Source organism: Symphalangus syndactylus, chromosome 1, assembly GCF_028878055.3.
Source record: "Symphalangus syndactylus isolate Jambi chromosome 1, NHGRI_mSymSyn1-v2.1_pri, whole genome shotgun sequence".
Classification (NCBI taxonomy): Eukaryota; Metazoa; Chordata; class Mammalia; order Primates; family Hylobatidae; genus Symphalangus; species Symphalangus syndactylus.
In genome coordinates this window covers 10715410-10736375 of record NC_072423.2, presented here as the reverse complement: position 1 = coordinate 10736375, position 20966 = coordinate 10715410, and the positions used below count along the sequence as shown (strand labels likewise).

The 20966-nt window shown below is 41.2% G+C and overlaps 1 long non-coding RNA gene across 1 annotated transcript in view; it reads right to left on the bottom strand.

The window, feature by feature from the left end:
- Nucleotides 1-360: 360 nt before the first annotated feature.
- The window catches only part of LOC134734575 (uncharacterized), a 99016-nt gene continuing 78410 nt past the window's right edge, over nt 361-20966 (bottom strand). The window contains exons 2-3 of the long non-coding RNA XR_010117733.1: nt 16752-16878; nt 361-449 (exon numbers count right to left, since the gene is read on the bottom strand). This is a non-coding gene — a long non-coding RNA (uncharacterized lncRNA). The remainder of the gene's footprint in view (nt 450-16751; nt 16879-20966) is intronic.

Sequence of the window (20966 nt, the reverse complement as noted above, 5' to 3'; positions counted from 1 at the left end):
AAGCCTAGAACCCATTCATTTCTTTCCTAATTTCTTAATTTCTTGCTTATGCCTACCACACTGCTAAAAATGAACTCGATGGTTTGTGTCCAAAGCCTCACTTCAATATTTTTAAAAGTATGACTTCTGTTGTTTATTTTGTAACAAGAGGATGGGAAGCATTTTATTCATGTCAGAGAGGATAGGCCCCAGTGTGTGTTGTTCCCCTCTTTGTGTCCATGTGTTTTCATCATTGAGCTCCCACTTATAGGTAAGAACATGCAGTATTTGGTTTTCTGTTCCTGCATTAGTTTGCTAAGGATAACAGCTTCTAGCTCCATTCATGTCCCTGCAAAGGACATGATCTTGTTCTTTTTTATGGCTGCATAGTATTCCATGGTGTATATGTACCACATTTTCTTTATCATTCTTTACATGTTCACTTCTCCTTCCACCTTGGTCTGTGAGCCCTGTGAGGAAAGAAAGGAGGTCTTAAACTGTGTCTCTGCCTTTAGTAAAGGGCGTAGTTCAGAGCAGGCAGTCAGAGTTTGATAAATAAGTGAACGAATAAACAAAGAAACTAACATGCACATGCTATCTCCAGCACTGACATCATCCTCTTCTTCTCTTACATACAGAAACTATTCTGCCTCCCATTCTCTCATTTCAAAAGAACAACAAAACTCATACATTTTTAAAATATTGAACTGAGGTTTTGGACACAAACATTGAATCCATTTTTAGTACTGTGATAAGTACGAGCAGGGAATGAAAAATAGACCACTACACTGGAGTTCTACCGTAGGGTCTTACTTTTTGGTGGTTTGCTATTTTGCAATGTGTTATGTGTTTTCAGCTGAACTGTGTCTCCCTCAAAATTCATATATTGAAATCCTAATTCCTGCTACCTCAGAACACAATTGTATTCAGAGATAGGGCCTTCAAAGATATAAGTTAAAACAGGCCCACTTCAGGAGAAACCAACCCTACTGACGCCCTGACCTCAGACTTCCAGCCTCTTAAACTGAGAGAGAGTAAATTTCTGTTGTATAGGCCACCCAGTCTATGGTATTTGGTTATGACAGCCCTGGCAAATGATACACAGTGGTGCTCCCAGCAGAGCATGAGATTTCAAAAATCACACCTTCAATTATTGATTGTTCAGAAATCAGAAGGGTTCGCTTTTGCCTTTCTGGTGATACCGTCACGAAGAAGACAGATTCATGCCAGTAAAGGACATCCCATCATGCCAAACCCTGGTAAAAATTCCAAACATGGAGGCTATTTCCATTCTACGGCAGATCATTTGTTTCAGTCATCATTTCTACCATAAAATGGTTTTATCATAAATGGCCATTTCTCCTCATAATTAATCAATCATTAGATAATATTTTGCACTATATGAGTTCTAAATTTTATTTATTTATTCTTTTATTCATTACTTATTTACTTTTCATAGAGAAGCCTGGCACACTTTTTGAGTTAAATTCCTGACCTTTATATGACCCTTGCCAACTATTCAAACACAAGAGGCCATTTAAAAAAATTATTATGAGTCAATTTAACAGAAATCCAAAAATTCTCTTCTTTTTTTGTCCTAGCCACTGAAGAAATACCAGAATGACATATATAAATTGAAAATCATTTCCCACCTGCAAGCATATCTTAAATTGATATGGCCAAGAATATTCCTTGTAATTGTTAAATTAGTTTAGATATTCTTGATGTATTGTTCTTTGCATGAAAATCACTCATCATCCTTCTTTGGCTATTTGCCTTTTTCGCAGAAAGAGAGAAAGTTCCACAGGACACTCCAAAGAACGTCTTCAGCAGATAGGGTCTAAAGCATCTCACCACTTTCTGTCCGGTCTCACAACTCAGTTTCCTCTTACTGCAGCAAACACTTCACATCCAAAGCACAACATTAAGATTTGCTACTGGAGTCTTAAAGTACCCGAGAGAGAATGAATTTTCCTTGAAGGAAAATCAAGATAAATAATTATGCTTTTTGTGGGTAGGCCTCCTACAAAACCTCCTCAAAGGCCCAATATCTGCAGCTTCCCTGACTGGCAGGCATGTAGGTATATGAAGCAGCGTTGACTAAATGTCAAGGCAACCCACAAACATTGTAAAAACCTAATAAATCATCTCCTGATTAATTTTAGCTGAGAGCACAGAATCACATTAGGCTCAGCTTAAATGTTAGAAGGAAACTAGAATGATTCTAAAGAAACCCAGCTCTGCAGATTGTTTTCCATTTAAAAACTACGTTATCAAAGCCTGTATTCTAAATACCCTTTCTCATGGCTGCATCAGTTCAATAAATGCTAACCAACCTCAAGTGGTCTGCTGCGGTACTCCGTGACACAAGGGTTAAAACAGAAAAGTCACATTTCCAAAATTCTGTTTGTTAAGCTTATCTAAAGAGTATCTATTATTTTTTGAAATAGGCCATGGGTTTAGATTTTTTAAGCAATTTGATTCTGACAGATTTTTACTTATTGAATTAAATGAAGTTTACATAAAATGTTTCATGCAAATCATAATTAAATTTCTTTCCTCTTTTGTACTCCAAAGCACTTTTGCATGAGCTATTAGTATCTTAGTCATGTATCTTTATGGGGCATGTTTGGTTATCAAACCCCAGTGGAAGCAGAGCAGTGGTTTACAAGCCAGTGATGCCTCTGATTGGCACCTCTGCCACACCAATTGTCAAATGTTTAGAATTTCATTCCTGTATATACACACACAATAAATATAATTACTTCTTTTTTACAAGGAATTTTATTTATTGAATTGCAATTTCATTGTCTACCTCAAAGAGCATATTTGTGTTTGTTGGATTCATTTACCCATAGAACTCGACTTCCCATGGATGGTCTGGCAGCCAGCAGTGGTTTTTCTGGCTACAATGCTAGACATGTCACATCTCCAGATGAGGGGTATAAGAATTATTCCAAAGGGTACCATCTGCACACTCTGTACTGAGATAGGTTATGCTCTAGGCCATTAGGTAATGGTACGGCAGAGTTCTTTTGTGAACCGGGAACCCTAATGAAAGCAGAGTTATCAAGTATATCAAATTGAAGAGCAGTATTTTTACTTCAAACCAGGTGAGTTTTGACAGAAAGGCCTTGATAGCAAATGGACCAAGCTTGATTATGGAATTATAGATGAGCAAAGAATCTATGATGTTTTCACATCATCTTGGCCTTCTAACACTCAAGAGTAATTTAACCAAAGGAGTTTCCAAATCCCGAGGGATCTTCTTGCAATTAAGGAGGTAGGGGAGGAATGGACACCTAATTTTGACATCTAACTACTTGGGGCATGAGGACACATGGTGAAACCCACACTGTATGCCTCTGGGGAAAGGAGGTTATTTCACTGTAAATAAGTTTATGGTTTCCTGCAAAGCAACCCTGAAATTTTCATGCTTATTTCAAAAACTAATGCTGCCCCATTTCTTTTCTTTTTCATAGACTTTTTTCTATTACCCTGATTCTTCACAATATAATATAAATATGGATATATATTTACATGTAGTTCAAGAAGAATTGTAAACATCATTTGCATTAATTACATATTTCGTGGTATTCTTAGAGTCTATGAATCCCTGCCTAGATTCTTTAAAAGTTTTTTTTTTTAATTGGATTTCACTGGCAATCTACCCATTCTTTAATTCAAATTCCGTCTCCTCTCCATACCCAACCACATAGGTTCTAGCATTATCGTGTAAATGTTAGACATTTTCCTTAAGCACAGTTCTAAAGGGCTTCAACAGAATCACACGATCCAGATTGCATAGTTCTGGTCAGCAATGTTCACCTTCAAAAGGAAGAAGTCCCCGTAGTTTAAAGTTTATCAAGTCAGGGTAGAAGTTATTGCTTCATAAAAGCTGAATGGAACTGCCATTATCAATGGAGCATTTCACACAGGTTTAATTATAGAGCAATAATTCAAATGTTTATTTGAAGAAAAAGATGGATGATAGTAAACTTTATAATCCACTAGCTGTTAAAATCTAATTGTCATTTGACCGTCTTGCCTTATAGTACATATTGTGATGGAATATTGCTAAAATAGTTCAAAATAAAATGTAGAACTCCATTAGATCATCCAAGTGCTCTTTTATTGGAAATTGTGAGCAGAGCAAAAGTGACTTGTTGTTATAACATTTATGAAAGAGGAAAATTAGTTATTAACAACTGATGTTCATTCAGCCCTTATAGTGTGCCTAGCACTGTTCTAAAACACTTGAAATTTATTATCTCGTTAAACTCTCTTAAGAATTGTATAAGGTAGGTGTTCTTTTTATTCCCTTTTCATAGTTAATGAGGTAGGTGTTCTTTTTTATCCCCTTTTCATAGTTAATGAGAAAAGGAACAGAACAGATATAACTTGCCCAAGCTCACATAGCAGGAAAGTGATGGGAAAATGACTTAGACTCTGGCTGTTTAATCCCATATCCTGCATTCTAACCACTGCATGACATTTCATCAGAAACCACCTGAGCACAGGAGGTGCTGCCTAGGAGCCTGTGCTGAGATCTGGAAGCCAGCAATCCTCATTTTCCTTTCTCTGACTCCAAATCAGGTACTTCAGGATAGGTTCTTCCAACCAGTAGTGGAAGGGAGAAAAAAACTTTCTCCTTGGTAAAACAATATACAATATGTTTTATCTCTCAAAAATATTGCACTCTATCAGCAAAGCAGATTCAAAAATAAGAGTTTGCATAAGTAGCATATAAAACAATGAGGATTCTACATCATGTCGTTTCTTTTTATTAATTTTTTATTAATTATATGTTTTGTTTTTATGAGAATGTTTTAACAAGAACTCTGGATATGGTAGAAACAGAGGCTACTTTTCTGAGTAACAGTGACTTGATCAATCAGTTTATGATATTGACAAAGAAATAAGAATGACATTATTAAATATAGGTTGACCAATGAAAGTGTAGTCATATATATAGAAATTGGGGGAGTAAGGCTTTAACCATACAATTTATAGGAGCACCTTGATAGCATTGATCTTTTATACTTATACTGAATTAATATTATTCTAGTCTCAGACAATAAGCCAGAATGCTCAAAATTTCTCAGAACAGTTTAGAAGCATCCTTTAGTTAACCTGCATTGGCCATTGGTTACGGTTATCAGCAGATGGACAGAGAATGACCAAGTCATAGATTACCTTTCAAAGAGTCAAATCTACGAGTTCTACCCTAAATCAGCACCAAGGGATGCCAAGAACAAAAGCATTAATATCGATACTTTGTGCCCACAAACATCAAGTATTTATTGATCATACACACTGCATGCCAATAACCTCTACAAGTATTTACTGATTTAATCTTCACATCAGTCCTGCAAGGAAGATACCACTACCCCCCACTGTGCAGATTTATACATGCCTTTATTCAACGACTTTTCCTTCCTTCACAAGCTTCATGCAGTTATGTCACTTGCCCAGGGTCACACAGTTCAGTAGGCAGCATACTTCTTTAAACCCAATCAGTGTGACTCTCCAACTAGCACTATTTCTGGTACATGTGTGGTTTCTAGATTTTGTATAGCCCAGACCCCATGGCCTCAGTTACAGAAACAAAGAACTTCCTTCTATTGGCTCCTTAACTCCAATAGAAGGAGGTGTATTTGTTCATTCCCATACTACTATAAAGAACTACCTGAGACTGGTAATTTATTAAGAAAAGAGGTTTAATTGGCTCACAGTTCAGCAGGCTGTACAGGAAACATGGCTGGGAGGCCTCAGGAAACTTACAATCATGGCAGAAGGGTGAAGAGGAATAAGGCACCTTCTTTGCATGGTGGCAGGAGAGAGAAAGAGAGCAAAAGTGGAGGTGCCACACTCTTTCAAACAACCAGATCTCGTGAGAACTCACTTGCTATAACCAGAACAGCAAGAAAGAAATCCATCCCCATGATCTGATCACCTCAGACTAGGTCCCTCCTCAACATTGGGGATTACAATTCAACATGAAATGTGGGTGGGACACAGAGCGAAACCATGTCAGGAGGCATAGATGAATAATTAGCAGACAGGAAGTGTGTACAATGTCCTTCAGTACACAAGCCATGACATAGCAGGATGGCTTGTCCATACTTCTCCATCCATACCTTCTAGGTGTCTCTTGGTGACTTCCTTGCATTCACCTGCCCCTTGCTTGAAGGAGGTATCCCAGGCTCATGGACAGAAGTGCATGACACTCAGGGAGGGTCCAGCAGACCACTGACAGCAATGGTGCTGAGCAGCCACTCATTCTTTCATTGAACAGATTTCACTGAGTCCTGTATGGGTCGGGATGAGCAAGACTCTGCTGTCAAAACTAAGCCCTTATGAATCTTCAGAGGTTTAAATAAAGTGGAGGTTTGTTTTTGCTTGTGTCACAGTCCAGAATGACTCAGGAAGCTCCCACTGGAATCTCCTTCCATCCTCTTGTGGTGCTGCTGCCTCACCTACCTGGCCTCCGTGATCACAGTGGAAAGGTGGACAGAGGAGGAGAGTGGAGCAGAGGTTTCTTTGGCCAAGCTAGAAGTAGTGTCTGTAACTTCTACCCACACTCCATTGAGTAAAGCTGATAACCTAGTCCCAACCTAACTACAAATGCAGCAAGAAAATGTATTCCTCCTATGTTCTCTAAATGGGAAAACTATTTGATGAGCGTGTGGTCCATCCCTGTGATACATGTCTACCGCCTGACTGCAGTGTAACTGGGAATATTATAGCCCCTACATCCAGGCCCCTATAGCCTACAGGGAAGTCAAGCAGTGACAGGCAGTGACAGCTCAGTACAATAAATGCTCTTATGAGAAAGGTGTTTTAGGGGCAACTCCACCAGACCTTGAGGGTCCAGGAAGGCTTTCTGGAGGAAGAGATATTTATCTACAGACCCAAAACATAAAGAGGAGTTAGCAAGGCCAGAGAGAAGGAAAGATTTTCCAAGGAGAAGAAAGTGCCTGTAGCCAAGGTTGGAAATGAGAACACCTGGGTGGTGCTCACAACCAAGAAAATGTCAGTGTGGCTTGAGCACAGCCCCGGGGAGAGTTTTACAAGGTACTGGGGGAGACTTGATTGCTGTGAGATGCTAGTGGAAGCATTTAAAATTATTTACATGGGCCTGCAAAGTGTTAGTCTTCAGTACCGGAACTGTAGACACTGCATATGTACAACTGGATCAAGGGTTCTTTGTTTAATTAGATCTGAAGCTCCTCATATATTTTTCCTTTGAATAAAAGTCCATTTTTAGCTTCAAGTGCAATGGCTCCTTCCATGCAATTTCAAACTTCCTTGTAAAATACTTTGGAAAAGATGTATTGACAATTTCCTCTTCTGATGATATGACCGTCTGGGACTCTGATCTCAAGTGTGACAAATCGGCTCACTCTGATGAGACTTGAGCATGGTTTCCTGATGGTTATGGATGAAGGAGCTGTAGCTCACACACAAAGCAGTTTCTAGCCACAGCTCTGCACTTTGTTCTCTGAAGGAACAAAGGATGGCCCCAACAGCTTTGGATCAACTCTGCAAAGCTACTGGTAAAGGCTTCAGCAATGTAATAATTTTACTTTTGAAATCAAAATATATGAATATTTGATCTGCTTTGCTTCTGCAAATGTACCTTCAAGGACTTCATGTTCTCCAGTTGGGTGGGACACAGTGAAGCACGTCTTTGAGCCCCACCATCAGTCAGTGGCTCAATGTATTTGTCAATGCCCTCAGTGTTGTTTCTCTCAAGATATGGCAAAGGCCCCTGAGCACACATCCATCAGGAAACACGTTGACCAACATCAAACTCTTCAATGTAACCCCAACAGCCTAGTTAAAGGTAGCATTCACTCCCACTCCTAAGTGAAGCTGCCTTTACGTGGGTACCAGAAGCATCTGAAGGCGCAGCTTCACTGCTCACTTGCTGCTGTTTTCTGAGTGAAAGGACCTATCCTCACCAATAAAAGTGAGCTGGCAATGAGCACAATTTCAAACTGGCCTTAATTGTCCCTGTATTCACTTCTATGAGGGTCAGTGGAAACCCCATGACAAGCTGGAAAGGGCACATCCCAGAAGGTTACCTGCTTCCAGAGGCACACACCTCCTGGGATGTTTCTAAGCTGATCGTTTCTTCCTAAGCCATGTCATCCTAGAGTCAAATATGGGCACTTAGTAGGACTAAGAGGAAAGAACCCCTCAAGGTTTCTCATAATTCATCTATGGGAGGATCCCAGGCAGTGCTCAAGAACAAATGTTTTCTACATTTTGAAATAAAGAGTGTAATTGGATTGTTTGTAACTCAGAGGATAAATGCTGGAGGGGATAGATACCCCATTATCCATGATGCGCTTATTTCACATTGCATGCCTGTATCCAAACATCTCATGTACTGGCCAGGCACAATGGCTCACACCTGTAATCCCAGCACTTTGGGAAGCTGAGGCAGGTGGATTACTTGAGGTCAGGAGTTCAAGACCAGCCTGGCCAACATGGTGAAACCCCATCTCTACTAAAAATACATAAATTAGCCAGGTGTGATGGCCAGTGCCTGTAATCTCAGCTACTCGGGAGGCTGAGGCAGGAGAATCGTTTGAACCCCAGAGGCGGAGGTTGCAGTGAGCCGACATGGCATTCCAGCCTGGGTGACAGAGATACATTTGGTCTAAAAAAAAAAAAAAAAGACAAGAAAAAGAAAAACAAACAACAACAAAAAAATCTCATGTACCCCATAATATATACACATACTATGTACCCACAAAAATTTTTAAAATAATAATAATAAATAATAACTGTTTTCAAGATGCACCAATTTTCAAGAGTTCTGCAGCCTTGAAATCTGTGGAGGTGTCTTGCAGTGCTCTCAATAGCCACCGTGAACTTGTCTTCCTCTGGGCATCATAATTTCCCCCAGGACTCAGCCCTGCCCTCCTCAGCTCTGCGTCACTGAACCCCACTGCTGGTGGTTGGGCTGTCACCACAGGAGCTATGGAGAAGGCTCATCCCTTGTCCCTTGGATCTAAGTGGCTAAGAAACAATGGTTCCCTGACTCTCAATGGATTGGAGCCATGGAGTGTTCCATGTAGGATTTGGGAGAATGCCTCTGCCTCATTTGTAACATGGTGTGATATGATTAGGCTGTGTCCCCACCTAAATCTCATCTTGAATTGTAGCTCCCATCACACCCGCATGTCATGGGAGGGACTTGGTGGGAGGTAATTGAATCATGGGAGGCGGGTCTTTCCCATGTTGTTCTTGTGATAGTGAATAAGTCTTACGAGATCTGATGGTTTTATAAAGAGCAGTTCCCCTGCACACGCTCTCTTGCCTGCCGCCACATAAGACATGCCTTTGCTTCTCCTTCACCTTCTGCCATGATTGTGAGGCCTCCTCAGCCATGTGGAGCTGTGAGTCCATTAAACCTTTCTTCCTTATAAATTACCCAGTCTCGGGTATGTCTTTATTAGCAGTGTGAGAACAGACCAATAGATGGTGTCAAAAAATTCTTCCCCTCAGGTAAATTATTACATTCTTACACATTCTTGCACTTAAAAGTATTTTAATGTAAGTAACTTTCTTGAATTTTATTAGAAGGATCCTACCCTACTTCAAGCTCAGAAACAAGTGCATGGAAGATGGCAGATAACCCTGAGTCACAGACACGCATCTGTGTTCAAATGCTATCTTGTGTCTGATGACACCAATCCAATGTATGTACCTGACTCCTCCTTCGGAAAGCGTTGGGATGGACCATAAGCCAGCCCTCCTGCTGTGTAGTTATATTGAAATCCAATGTGGAAAACTGCTCAGATTCCCTCACATAAAAACATGTCAGTTTCCTGAATCCTTAGGTCTACACTGGCACTCTATCTACTTAGGTCAATCGGAACCTTAGTACTGAAGCTGGGTTTCTCAGATCCAGCTTTAAAGCATATTCCACCATCTAGAAAGGGTAATTACTTTACAGCAGTTGATGGTAACACCATAAGAGCAAAAGGAAAATGCAGAAAGCAAACTCAGTATCCAGATTCACTGATAAGTCCTACGGGAAAGAGTCTCCCAGACTGAAGATGGTAGCTCACATGCAAGTTATCGCAAGGTACAACTCTTCGCAGCAATTAGCAGGACAGTGGGTGACTCCAAGTGCAGCCTCTCTTGGCCAGAACCCACAGAGGAAGTCTATGTTTCAGCATCTGTTTCCTTTGCCTTTTTTCCCCTCTTCATCTGAGCCTCCTTCCTCCCCCATAGATGTCCATCCTCAGTAGGAATCAGCAAACAACCCGTAGTAGGTATTTGTCTCTAGCGGTGCTGACACTTTTTGCTGAATTCAGTTTTACTTTCATTTACTGCCTTAACTTAATGTGTATTTTAATTTTTTCTTTTTATTTCTGTGGAATGAAATAAATTTCTTTTTCTGCTATTGGTAAAAGAAATGCTAGGAATCTGTAAATAAGTAGATAAATATTTGTGGGGGAACAAATTCCTGCAGTAAGTTTGGATTTCTTTTGAGGGAAGCTAATGGTCTTGCATTTCAGGACCAGCAGACGTGGGTTCAGGTCTCAGCTCTCATTAGCTGTACCCTAAACCTCTTGTGTCTGTCCCCTACACAGAACACTGTGGTTCACACTGAAATTACGTGATTGTTGAGACAATGCAATGAGATAACGTGTTTGATGCTTAGAAAGTACTTAAATGTTATTTGCCTCTCTGGAGAACTCAAAAGGACACCAGTCCTGAAGTGAATAGTTGAAAGCGACTTTGGGGGGAATTGTGAAATGAACCAGCTCTGCACAACCTCACCCCAGGTCAGATGAGCAGGAGGAAGGCTATGTCCAGGGCTCCAGGAAGGCGACATCCATGGCTTGCTGAGGGTGGCAGAATTGATGAGCTTCTCATTGGCTTTTCTCCAGTTTCAACAGCATGCTCATGTCTAAACACAGCTCTGGGGCAGGTCAGTTCCAGTGATGGCCTCTCTGTGACCCCTCTCCATACCTGAGCACAGGTTAGAGCTTCCAGCCATAGGTGCCCTCCCGTGCACCCATCTGGACCTGACAGCAGGCTGGCCCTCTGTTAGTGGGTTCCTCATGAGTTTTCAAGTCTCTGTCCTTGGCTTCATCCCTTAATTGATAGGTGTGACGGTGTCTCTCTGCTTTCTATGTTATTTTTACTTCTGTAATATGACTTCAAAAAAGTCATGACTCATTAGAATGCAGTGGTTTCATTAATAGAAGCATTGCTGTATTTTCAATGTGCATTTACACCAACTGATCTAAATGGAGTTTAGTGTTAGAAGAAAGGGAGGAAGCCATGGCTGGAAAACAACCAAAGAGGAAAAATGACTGCCAGATTGGGTTTCTTTCACTAGTGAGGGAGGAAAGTTGCAGATGATCGGAGCTGCCTTTTACATTTCTTTTCTTAGATTTATATGGTGCTTCTACTTCAAAGAGCTCCATTCAAGTGCCCATGTCCTAAACATCTTTTAAAACAGAACAGACATAAGTAAGCTGAGGTGTAGCCCTGCAGAGAGGAAAGAAAATGGTCTAAATTGGCTGTGCAAGTTGGCCTGGGTCTGTGTGCCTGCTTCTAAGGGAAGCCATCAGCAGATGCAGGAGACGAACCTTCCAGAGTATTTGTTTAAGTTTCCTTACCTTATTTATTTGGGGAGTGGAAAAAGAAGCCATGTTTGAGGCCAGGGGAGAACGGCAGTTTGACCAACGGAGCTGATAAACAGTTGAGAGCTGTTTAAAAATGGCCAAGTGCCCCAAAGTGCTGTGGAGCCCGGGACCGTCACAAGGACTTGCCTGCTCTTCTCTGCTGTGACTTTTGCAACAAGCAAAGATATGAACTAAGAAAAACTTGACTGAAGGCCTAGTATGACCCAGGAACTAGAATAAGGGACACGCAAGTGGCAAAGATTATCTTTCAAGAAGTCAAATGGGAAGGTCCCTCTTTAAAAATCAAGCAGCTTAGTGCCTCTCCCACACCCTACTCCAAACCCCTCAGCGGAATGCAGGTAAAACCCCTAAGAATGGAGTATGGTTTGAATGTGTAACATCACAGCATTAGACCCATCTCAGCGAAACTGAGTGTGACAAGATAAACAGTAAACGCTTATTCATTTGACAAACACTTACTAGTTGTCACCTTCTATGTACCAGAGATTAAAAAAAGGTCCCTTCCCTGAAAACAAAACAAAACAAAAAACAACCAACCAACAAGCAAAAGCAGCCAAACAGCAATAACAACTCACAGTTTCTGGCCTCAGTCTCAGCAAATTAGAACCCATTATGATTGGTGCCACGCTGGTTTTCTGCACGAGCAGCAACAGGAAAAGTGGAGAGACGAACAGACAGTGCATCTTTCCTGTGGACGTCATGCTGAGGAGACGAGCAGGGGCCCATGCATCAGAGTCAGATGCACTGGGACATATGTACGATGACAGATTTATTCTAGGGCTACGACCTTATGCAGTTGTGAGCACTGCTTATGCTGTGTATGAAGCTGTGGCTCCTGATGCACCTGAGGTCATAGGAAAGATGGCCAGAGGTGGGAGAGCAAGGACAAGGTGGGGCCGCAGGGACGGGAGAACCTGCAACAGTGGACTGGGGCCTTTGTGGTCTTTCACACCTCCTGGCCCCTGACCACATGGGATATGTGATCTGAAGGGGACGTTGGCCTCCTTTCCCCCAAGCATGCACCCAGCTGAGCAGTGGGATCTGAAGGGGACGCTGGCCTCCTTTCCCCCAAGCATGCACCTAGCTAAGCAGCGGGAAAAGCTGCAGAGGAGCCTGTCAGGGAGGAGGGACTGGGAGGCCCACTGCTGACACAGGAGCATGGTGAGCAGCAGGTCTGCTGCACCGCAGACACAGCAGCCGCGCCACTGCCACTCTCCAAACACTGCACACACGCCTCTTTGGGCCCTGCTTTCTGGGAAAGATGCAGCCAAGGGGATTCCAGGAAGAGTCCTCCCAGCTTATCTGAGGTGACCCAGTCCAAATGGACCACACCAAGCACAAGGGCCCACCCAATATGCTGACCTGCTCACAACACAGGGTGTGGGATCCCCAGGTGAGTGGGACCAGGTCCAGCCTCCTGCTGGCACAAAGCCTGCACTCTGGAGCTGTGCTGCATGTGTCCAGGTGGAGGGAGTCCTGTTTCCAGGGCACTCACAGGCCCTGCAGGGGCTAAATGCATGCTACAGGCAGAGATGGCCACGCTGAAGAACTTGTGGGATCATTGTTTCAAAGCAGAGGGAGCACGTGCTGGAAGACACCCCTTCAGGGTAAGGCCAATGAAAAAGGAAGTCCTTTGGACATTGTCCAGTAGGCGTCACTAGTTTGTGCACAGCTGCCTTACAGGAAAGTGACTTTAAAATGTTTCTGTAACTTGGTTTCATTTATTTCCACAAGATTTTTAATACCTAACTGCCCTAAAATCAATTGCAGAAACACTCTTCCAGATATCCAGTGGGCAATTTATATGAGCAGAAATAATTTACATTAAAAAAAACCATTTCTGTTTTTAGAAAATGAGACTGGATACTTTTCAAAGAAAGGGCACTGGAATTATAAGCTCCTTAAAGGCAGGACTCTGTTTTTGACACCAGGACTTCTCCTGCGTATTAGAATCACCTGAGGAGACCAATTAAAGCAGAATATCTGGGGGTGGAGGGAGGAGTGGAGCCCCCGGGGTGGAGCCTAGGCATCGGCATTTTCTAAAGTCTTCCTGCTGATTCCAAAGTGCAGCCACCAGACAACACATTTTAGTTGAATCAAATCGAGGCGTCAGAATGTCTTAGACAAACTGAAAATGCCAACTCAAGATTTAGTTATTGCACAGTTTTGCTCTTTTGTTCCAGCACTACTACCATACAGTTCTGCCAGTCAAAGGTACAGATCATATTTACTTACAAAGGGTAATCATAATAGTAATAAAAACAACAAGATAAGGCCAGGTATGGTGGCTCACACCTGTAACGTTGGCACTTTAAGAAGTTGAGGTGGGAGGATCACTTGAGGCCAGTAGTTCAAGACCAGCCTGGGCAGCATAGCTAGATCCTTAAAAAAAATTAAAAAGAAAAATTAAGGCAAGTTGGATTAAGCCCTACTTAAACCCACATGACCTCAGTGTTTCAAAGTAATCAGAAGTATGGAATTTACTCCCTCTCATCTGTGCCCTTTAACCTCACCTGTTAAATTCCTGCCTCCTAAAAAGATAGTCAAGGACCATAAGGGATTGCAGGAAATCTCACTGGAGGTGAACGAAGTCTATTTCCTTCATCCTTCACTGAGAACCTCTCACTCTTAAAACCAAGAACATGCACAGGCTCTGAGGAGACCAGCTTCAGTACGAGTGAAGAACAAAAGCTATGAATTTCAAATCCTAGCTTCTTCAATAACTTAACTCAGCCAATAAGCATCACGTAAAATTGATTCCTAATAAGGAAACAAATAAACACTATTTATTAGCTTTGGTACATATATAGATGTGGAGAAATTATGGCCTAATCAATGACTTCTGTGCCTTCTCCTCCATATTCTTCGCTGCAGAGAACGCTACCCACATGGCAGTTGAACAGCCTGCCTCTAACAGAGCCCACCAGTGACCCGCCTCTGCCTCCTCTCGCACAGCAGCAAAGGAACAGCTGCACTAGGTGCCAGCTCTGTGATCTTTACAGATAGGTTTCCATGTCCCTTCTGTAAAACGGGACTAAAACTAGTGCTTCCATCACTGTATTGTGAAGATTAAATGAGATCATCCCTGTTGAGTCCTAACACACGGCATTAAAATGGCAGCTGACACTTTTCCTTGCAATGTTGTCTATGAATTTCATGTTGCTCCAGCACACCCTTGCAGGCAGACACTATTTCATACTTCTTATTTTTTGCATCCTCCCTGCAGCTACAAAAGAGGTGTTCAGTAAATCTTCATTGCATTGAATTGGCACTGAATTTTTAACTAACTAGAGATTATTGTTTTAAATAATATATCATTTTATTTTCTAAGGGATTCAAGCACTCAAATAGTTTAATCAAGTGTCATATTTTTTGTTATTTTTGTGTTACTTTGTAAAATTATTAATAATACAGTACAGAAAGAATTAGTCCATATCATCTCTGTTGCTTAACCTTCAGTTAAAACATTTTTGGTTTAATAAAGACTGGGACTAGTAAAGAAAGCCTGCAGTTTAATGGGGATTCTGGTCTAATGAGAGTCCTGAGCATGCATCTGTTGACCTCAGTGCTCAGACACAGCAGAAAACGGATGAATCCCCAAAATCAAGATGTTAAGGCAAAGTAAGTCGGGAAGAGTAAAGAGAAAAGCGAGAGAGGTTTCTACTCCTTATGGAAATAAACAATGCCTAAAAAGTGAATTAAAGCTTGTCGTCAACAGCTTCTTCTCCCCAGGGATGGATATGTGTATAATAAAGACTTCCAGAAACATCAACCCATATGGCTTGGTGAGCATGTTCTGAATAGGCTACTTTAAATTCTAGTAGGAATAGACCAAAGTGATTTCAACTTTTACGTTCCTGTTGTAAATGGGTGTTTCATTTTCTGTGTAAGGTCATATGATTTTTCTAGATTTACAGGTGTATCAAAAGACAACAGTAAACATTTATTAGTAAGATGTCTGGGCTGAGGTTTAAAATGTTAAGAATGTTAAAAATGTTGAAGTGTCAGCCTTCTGCCTTTGCCTGAATATAGTCATTTCTCTTACAACATAAACTTTCATCAGGCAAATTGGATATAATTGATCTAATAATTAGAGAACACAGGTTGAATTATTGCAGCCCTTTATTGATTATGAAGAACCCATACCTAGTGCCCAGCTGAGGGAAAAGACATTCCAGGCTGAGGGAAGCTCTGTTGGAATGGCCAGTGCTTTGTTTGAGGCAGGCAAAAAGCTGTGAAAAGCACTGGGTTCACGAGAGTTAGGAAAAGCCTCAGATCTTGAGTTATGAACTAAAATGAGAGCTGGGAAAAAGATGTAAAAAGCATTTTTCCTAAGAGTTAGGGGAAAAAAGTACTTTCATTGTGTGCAATGATTTTATTTAAAATCTACTCTAAATATTCAGAGATATTTATGTTTTACAGTGTAACACTTATAGCTATGGAAGGGGCAAAAAAACCTTTTTTATTGAAATTCCTGTAGAATAAACCAATTTGTTGTATAGAGTTTGAAATCCATTGTGGCAAAACCTCTTTCCAATAGGAATACATTTCATGTAGGAATTGTACAGGGTTTTCCAAAGAAAGGCAACTAACCAGCTACAAAAGCAAAAATTTTTTAAATAACAGATTTTACTGTTCTTTATTGAGTTTGATTCAACAGGCCAAACATTTCCCACAGAAACAGGAGTTTGTGGTTTTTCAGAGCTTGGCCTTAGCACCTATTTCTTTGACTTGGCCAATATCGGGCAAAAATCTTAATCTGCAGAATGCAATGCCCCAGACCTTCCAAAAACTAGCCATTTTGTCTCACAGAGAACCGAGTTTAAACATCCTTCTGAGTTTAAACATCAAGACACACGCGTGAGTCAGAAGGAGACGAGGATCGCCCCTTCATGTGCCTGGTGTGCACCAGCTTCTCTGGGTGACCGCAGTATCCAATCCACACACAGAAGAGAACGAACAGTGATAGGAAAGGCCTCGTCTGAGGCTAGGAGGCAACTTCCTGAGAGAACAGCCTCTTCCTCCTGTGCTTCCCCCACCTGGAGATGCCACGATTGCTTCTCCCATTTGTCATTCTGGAAATGTGCCCACCATTTTTCCTGCCACCAGCAGTTCATCTGTGCTTGGAGTTCTGATGGCCCCTTCCTCCGCACGAGCTCCAGCGGCCACTGCGTCTTCTTCCATGGACTTCAGACCTCCCCTCAACACAATGACGTCCCTGCAGAATGGTGTGGTCATGTAAGCAGTTCAAAAGCGTGTCCTCTTTTTTTACTTCTAGGTAAGGAGTAAATTCTAGAGAGATTTTAGCCAAAAAAAAAATAAGTGTATCTCTAGTTGGCCAATGACCGCTTAAGCTCCATGGCATAAATTAATACAGAATATCATATTTGATTATCTTCAAGAGGAATGATGCAAAGAAACCACTCTGGTAAACAGGACAACTTAGTGCAATTCAGAGACATTATAAAATCTCAGTAACTTCTGTCTCCGTTGCCTGAATTTGGTTATTTTCTCTAATTGCAAGAGGTAGACGTAAACTATTTGAAATACGATGAGTTTGGAACTTACTATGCCTTTACCCAGATTTCTTCTGAGGAAATGTGTTGGCCATCATTTCTTCAAAGTACTTGCAGTATATAAAAAATCAAAATGAATGATTAAGAGCTAAGGCTTAAAATCATACAGACCTGGCCTTTCTGCTGTTTATTCTTCCTTCAGAAATAATGATTGAATTATTGAACAGTGATTGAACATGCCACCTATCCCAGTTCTGACACTCAGTAGATCTTTGATTTGGGGAAAGCCATTTAACATTTTTGAACTTCACTTTTATTGATTACAAAACTGAGAAAATAACACAATCTCCCTAGATTGTGGTAAGGATGCAGTGAGATAATGAATGTAAGCATTTGGCATAGAGCAGCACTCAATAAGTAGTAACTATTGTTATAGCTGTGACTAATGAGCATTTCATGAAGAAAATATATTCTGTGCTCACATTGGCCTAAGTGTGACTTCCTAGTAAATGTTCTAAGAACTTGATCAGCCACCCTCCTCTCTAAGCCCTGCATCGTGCAGACTTAAATAAATCACTCATACATCCAGACTAAGCTGACAGATAGCCTTTAAATTCAAGCCAAAGAATTGAGTGCATAATTTTACAAAACTATTCCTCTGTGGTCTGGGTTTGGTGTTAGAAACATTTGCAAATGCATGTTTGGCCTTTTGGTAGTATCCTTGGAGAAGGAATGGACAAATGAAGGGGTGTTGGCAGTGGCTTAAGTCATTAGCTCTGTAGTGTACTCTGGTGCAAACGCATGGGGTGACGATGGGAAATCCAGGCAGAGAGCGCATGATTTTATCCCACACATCAGCTTATCAGATTACAGGGGATGGGGGCAGCAAAAAAGGCAGTGGGAAATAATTTAACATTTTTCCTCTTATCCTGTCCTGTATACAGAAAGATACAATATTATAAGCTAAATTGGTTGGCTAAAGTGTTTCTGAAACTGCTGACATAAAATTGGAAGTTTTCGAAGGCCAAGGATTGCATTTCCTTCAGTCTATGTTAATCCATGCCACATTACACACACAATAATAAACTTACTCATGAGGAGAATGGCATGAATTTCACACACCGTTTCACAGACCCACAGATGTGGAGTTGCAAGGGTGTTACATGCCATCAGCCCAGCACATCCTTCTTCCCTCTACCTTCCATCCCTCTACCCTCCACTATTCTACTGGACCTCCTCACAATAGAAGAACAATTATTGCTCCTGAGAACATGCATTGAATCCCACTGGATTCCAGGCACTGTCTGATCTGTCTTCAGGGATGAACTTATTTATTCCTCCCAAACTCTTATGAGGTAGCTACTCTGACCCCCTTTTTAGATATGAGTAAACCAAAGCAATAGGAAGTAATTTATCTCAGGTCATTCGGCCTCTACAGAGCAGACATGTACTCTGCACCCTGACAGCCAGGTTCTGGAGCCTGTGCTACAGTTCCTATTTGAGGCTGTGATACCACCATGAAGGACCCAGTCAATCAATTATTACAGCATTTCCTTCAAAACTTAGTGAAGATCATTCTATGAGTCAGAGGTTCTTCAGTGTCCAACAAATGGGTGCAAACTGGCCCTTTTCCTCTGAGTCACTACTTTTCCACGCAAAGTTTCTGTAGTTGCTTTGATTGGTCTATATTCATGCCCACCCCCAGACTCCTCTAAGCTCATTTGTAAGCTGATAAAGTCAGTTTGAAGATCCTCATCTAAATAGCCACTTTTACCTGTGAGTATTTAATGATGAAAAAGAGAATGGGTAGTGGTGTTTCACTGTGACCAGTCATCTGGGAAAGATATCTGGAGGTTCCATTAAAAAGGATGAAGGTATTAAAACTGAGAAAGAAACTGAAGTGAAAACAGATTTTGAGAAAGAATCTGAAGTGAAAACAGATGGAACATATAAATTTTCTGCAGATGATGTGTTAATAGTGCTGAGAAAAAAAGGGGGCTCTGATCTAAGAGGAGTAGTCACATATGTACTGCCCAGGACCAAGCACATAGCTCAACATGTGCTGGAAATCACAACTGGTGTAGGAGGTACAACAGGAAAATTAGTGCTTAGCAATTAATGCACCTCCACCTTCGCTCAGATTGAAAAGTAGTTTTGCATAATGAGAAGACTGGGGACTTGAGGCAAACAGACCTCAGTTTGAATCCCTGGTGTAGCACCTCATAGCTGTGTGGTCACGAGCAAAGGCCTTTCTTCCCGAGTTTCAGGTTCTCCTCTGCACATTACAGGGCTGGTGTGATGCCTTCCGGGCAACATCTCCTAGTTACCATGAGCTCCATTAAGAAGAAACCAAGTCAGTCTTGTTCCCTCATTAACCATCCATTGGCACAGTACCACGTCCTGCGCTCAAATATGTGAAGCTGAAGGATGTTAAGGCTCCTAGAATAGAGCCCAGGGTTAGGGCTCCATGAATGGTAGCTGTTACCATCGTAAGAATAGTGGGTTTTATTCACAGTTCAAACTCCTTTCATGTGTGCATGGCGTAGTTTTCTGTATCTATTATAATAAGTAGTACAGATTTGGATTTAAATTTAAAGTCAAATCCTTTTTATAACACAGGCTGCTTCTTTTTTCAAAAGATCTTGTCATCTGAATTAATGTGCTTGGTCATGCATACATGCACATATGTGTGCATGGGACACTGTGCATGTGTGTTTCCATGATGTGTGTCTGTGTGTGTGCATGTGTGCATTCATGTGTGTGTATGCATGCGTATGTCTCTGTGCGTGCATGTATGTAATACTGTCAATCTAAATAACAATAGACAAAGGATCTCTAAAAATCCACGTTTACTTGAAATTAGGAAATTGTAATGGAAATACAAGTACCATAGTAAGCTGTATGTATATTCAGGGAGGTAAACGAAGACAAAGGTTTCTAAAGGAAAAATGAGGAAGATTATATGTGTTGAGATAATTATCCTTGGCTATGAGGATCAATAGCAAGGACAGAACCTTTCTGGGATTGGACAGGAAGCTGCTGGGCCAATGTCCTCACAGAAGTATTTTTTGTATGATTTTGGGGATGGCCTTTGAGCAAGGATGTGGTTTTTACAGAGTCTTTGGTGATAGTTTTGTTATCAGGCATTTATGCATGAGAATCCTCCCTTCATGGCCTTCCCCAGCTCCACTGGGCAGGGATTTTTTTCAACACAAGTGATCTCTTTCAATTCTGGCAACTTTCACATTTCCTCCTTTCGATCATGATCTCTCTCCAGAAGCACCGATGATCAATCAGTGACAGGCTTTGAATGTCCCTTGTCCTGGTTGCTGGTCTGGTCTTGTGTTGGGAGTACGTGGTGGCTAAGAGTCAGTGTCAAAGTTGTTTGAGCTGCATTCAAGCAACAAAGGATCTTTAAAGGGAAGGGGTCTCAGGCCAAGTCTACCTGGAATCCATTATTAGTTCAATTTTGTCTATTCTGTAGTCTTTTGCTATCATCTCAAAGTACTAGGTCAGCATTATTCTGTTAGGAGTTGTACTTCTACAAAAAATAAAAATGTAACAAGTAACAGATACAAAGTTTAAAAGGGGAAAACACAAAATAAAACTGATAGTAATCTGATAATTCCAGTTTGCCTAATGGTTTTCAGCCATTCAACCTAGTCTTAAAGGCAAACAGGTGAACAAATCAGATAACCATTATTCTTTGCAATGAAAAGAGTAGAAATTAAAAGGGGTGAGTACCTTATTATGATTTGGAACCTTGTTCTGACATCTTGGAAAGTGTATG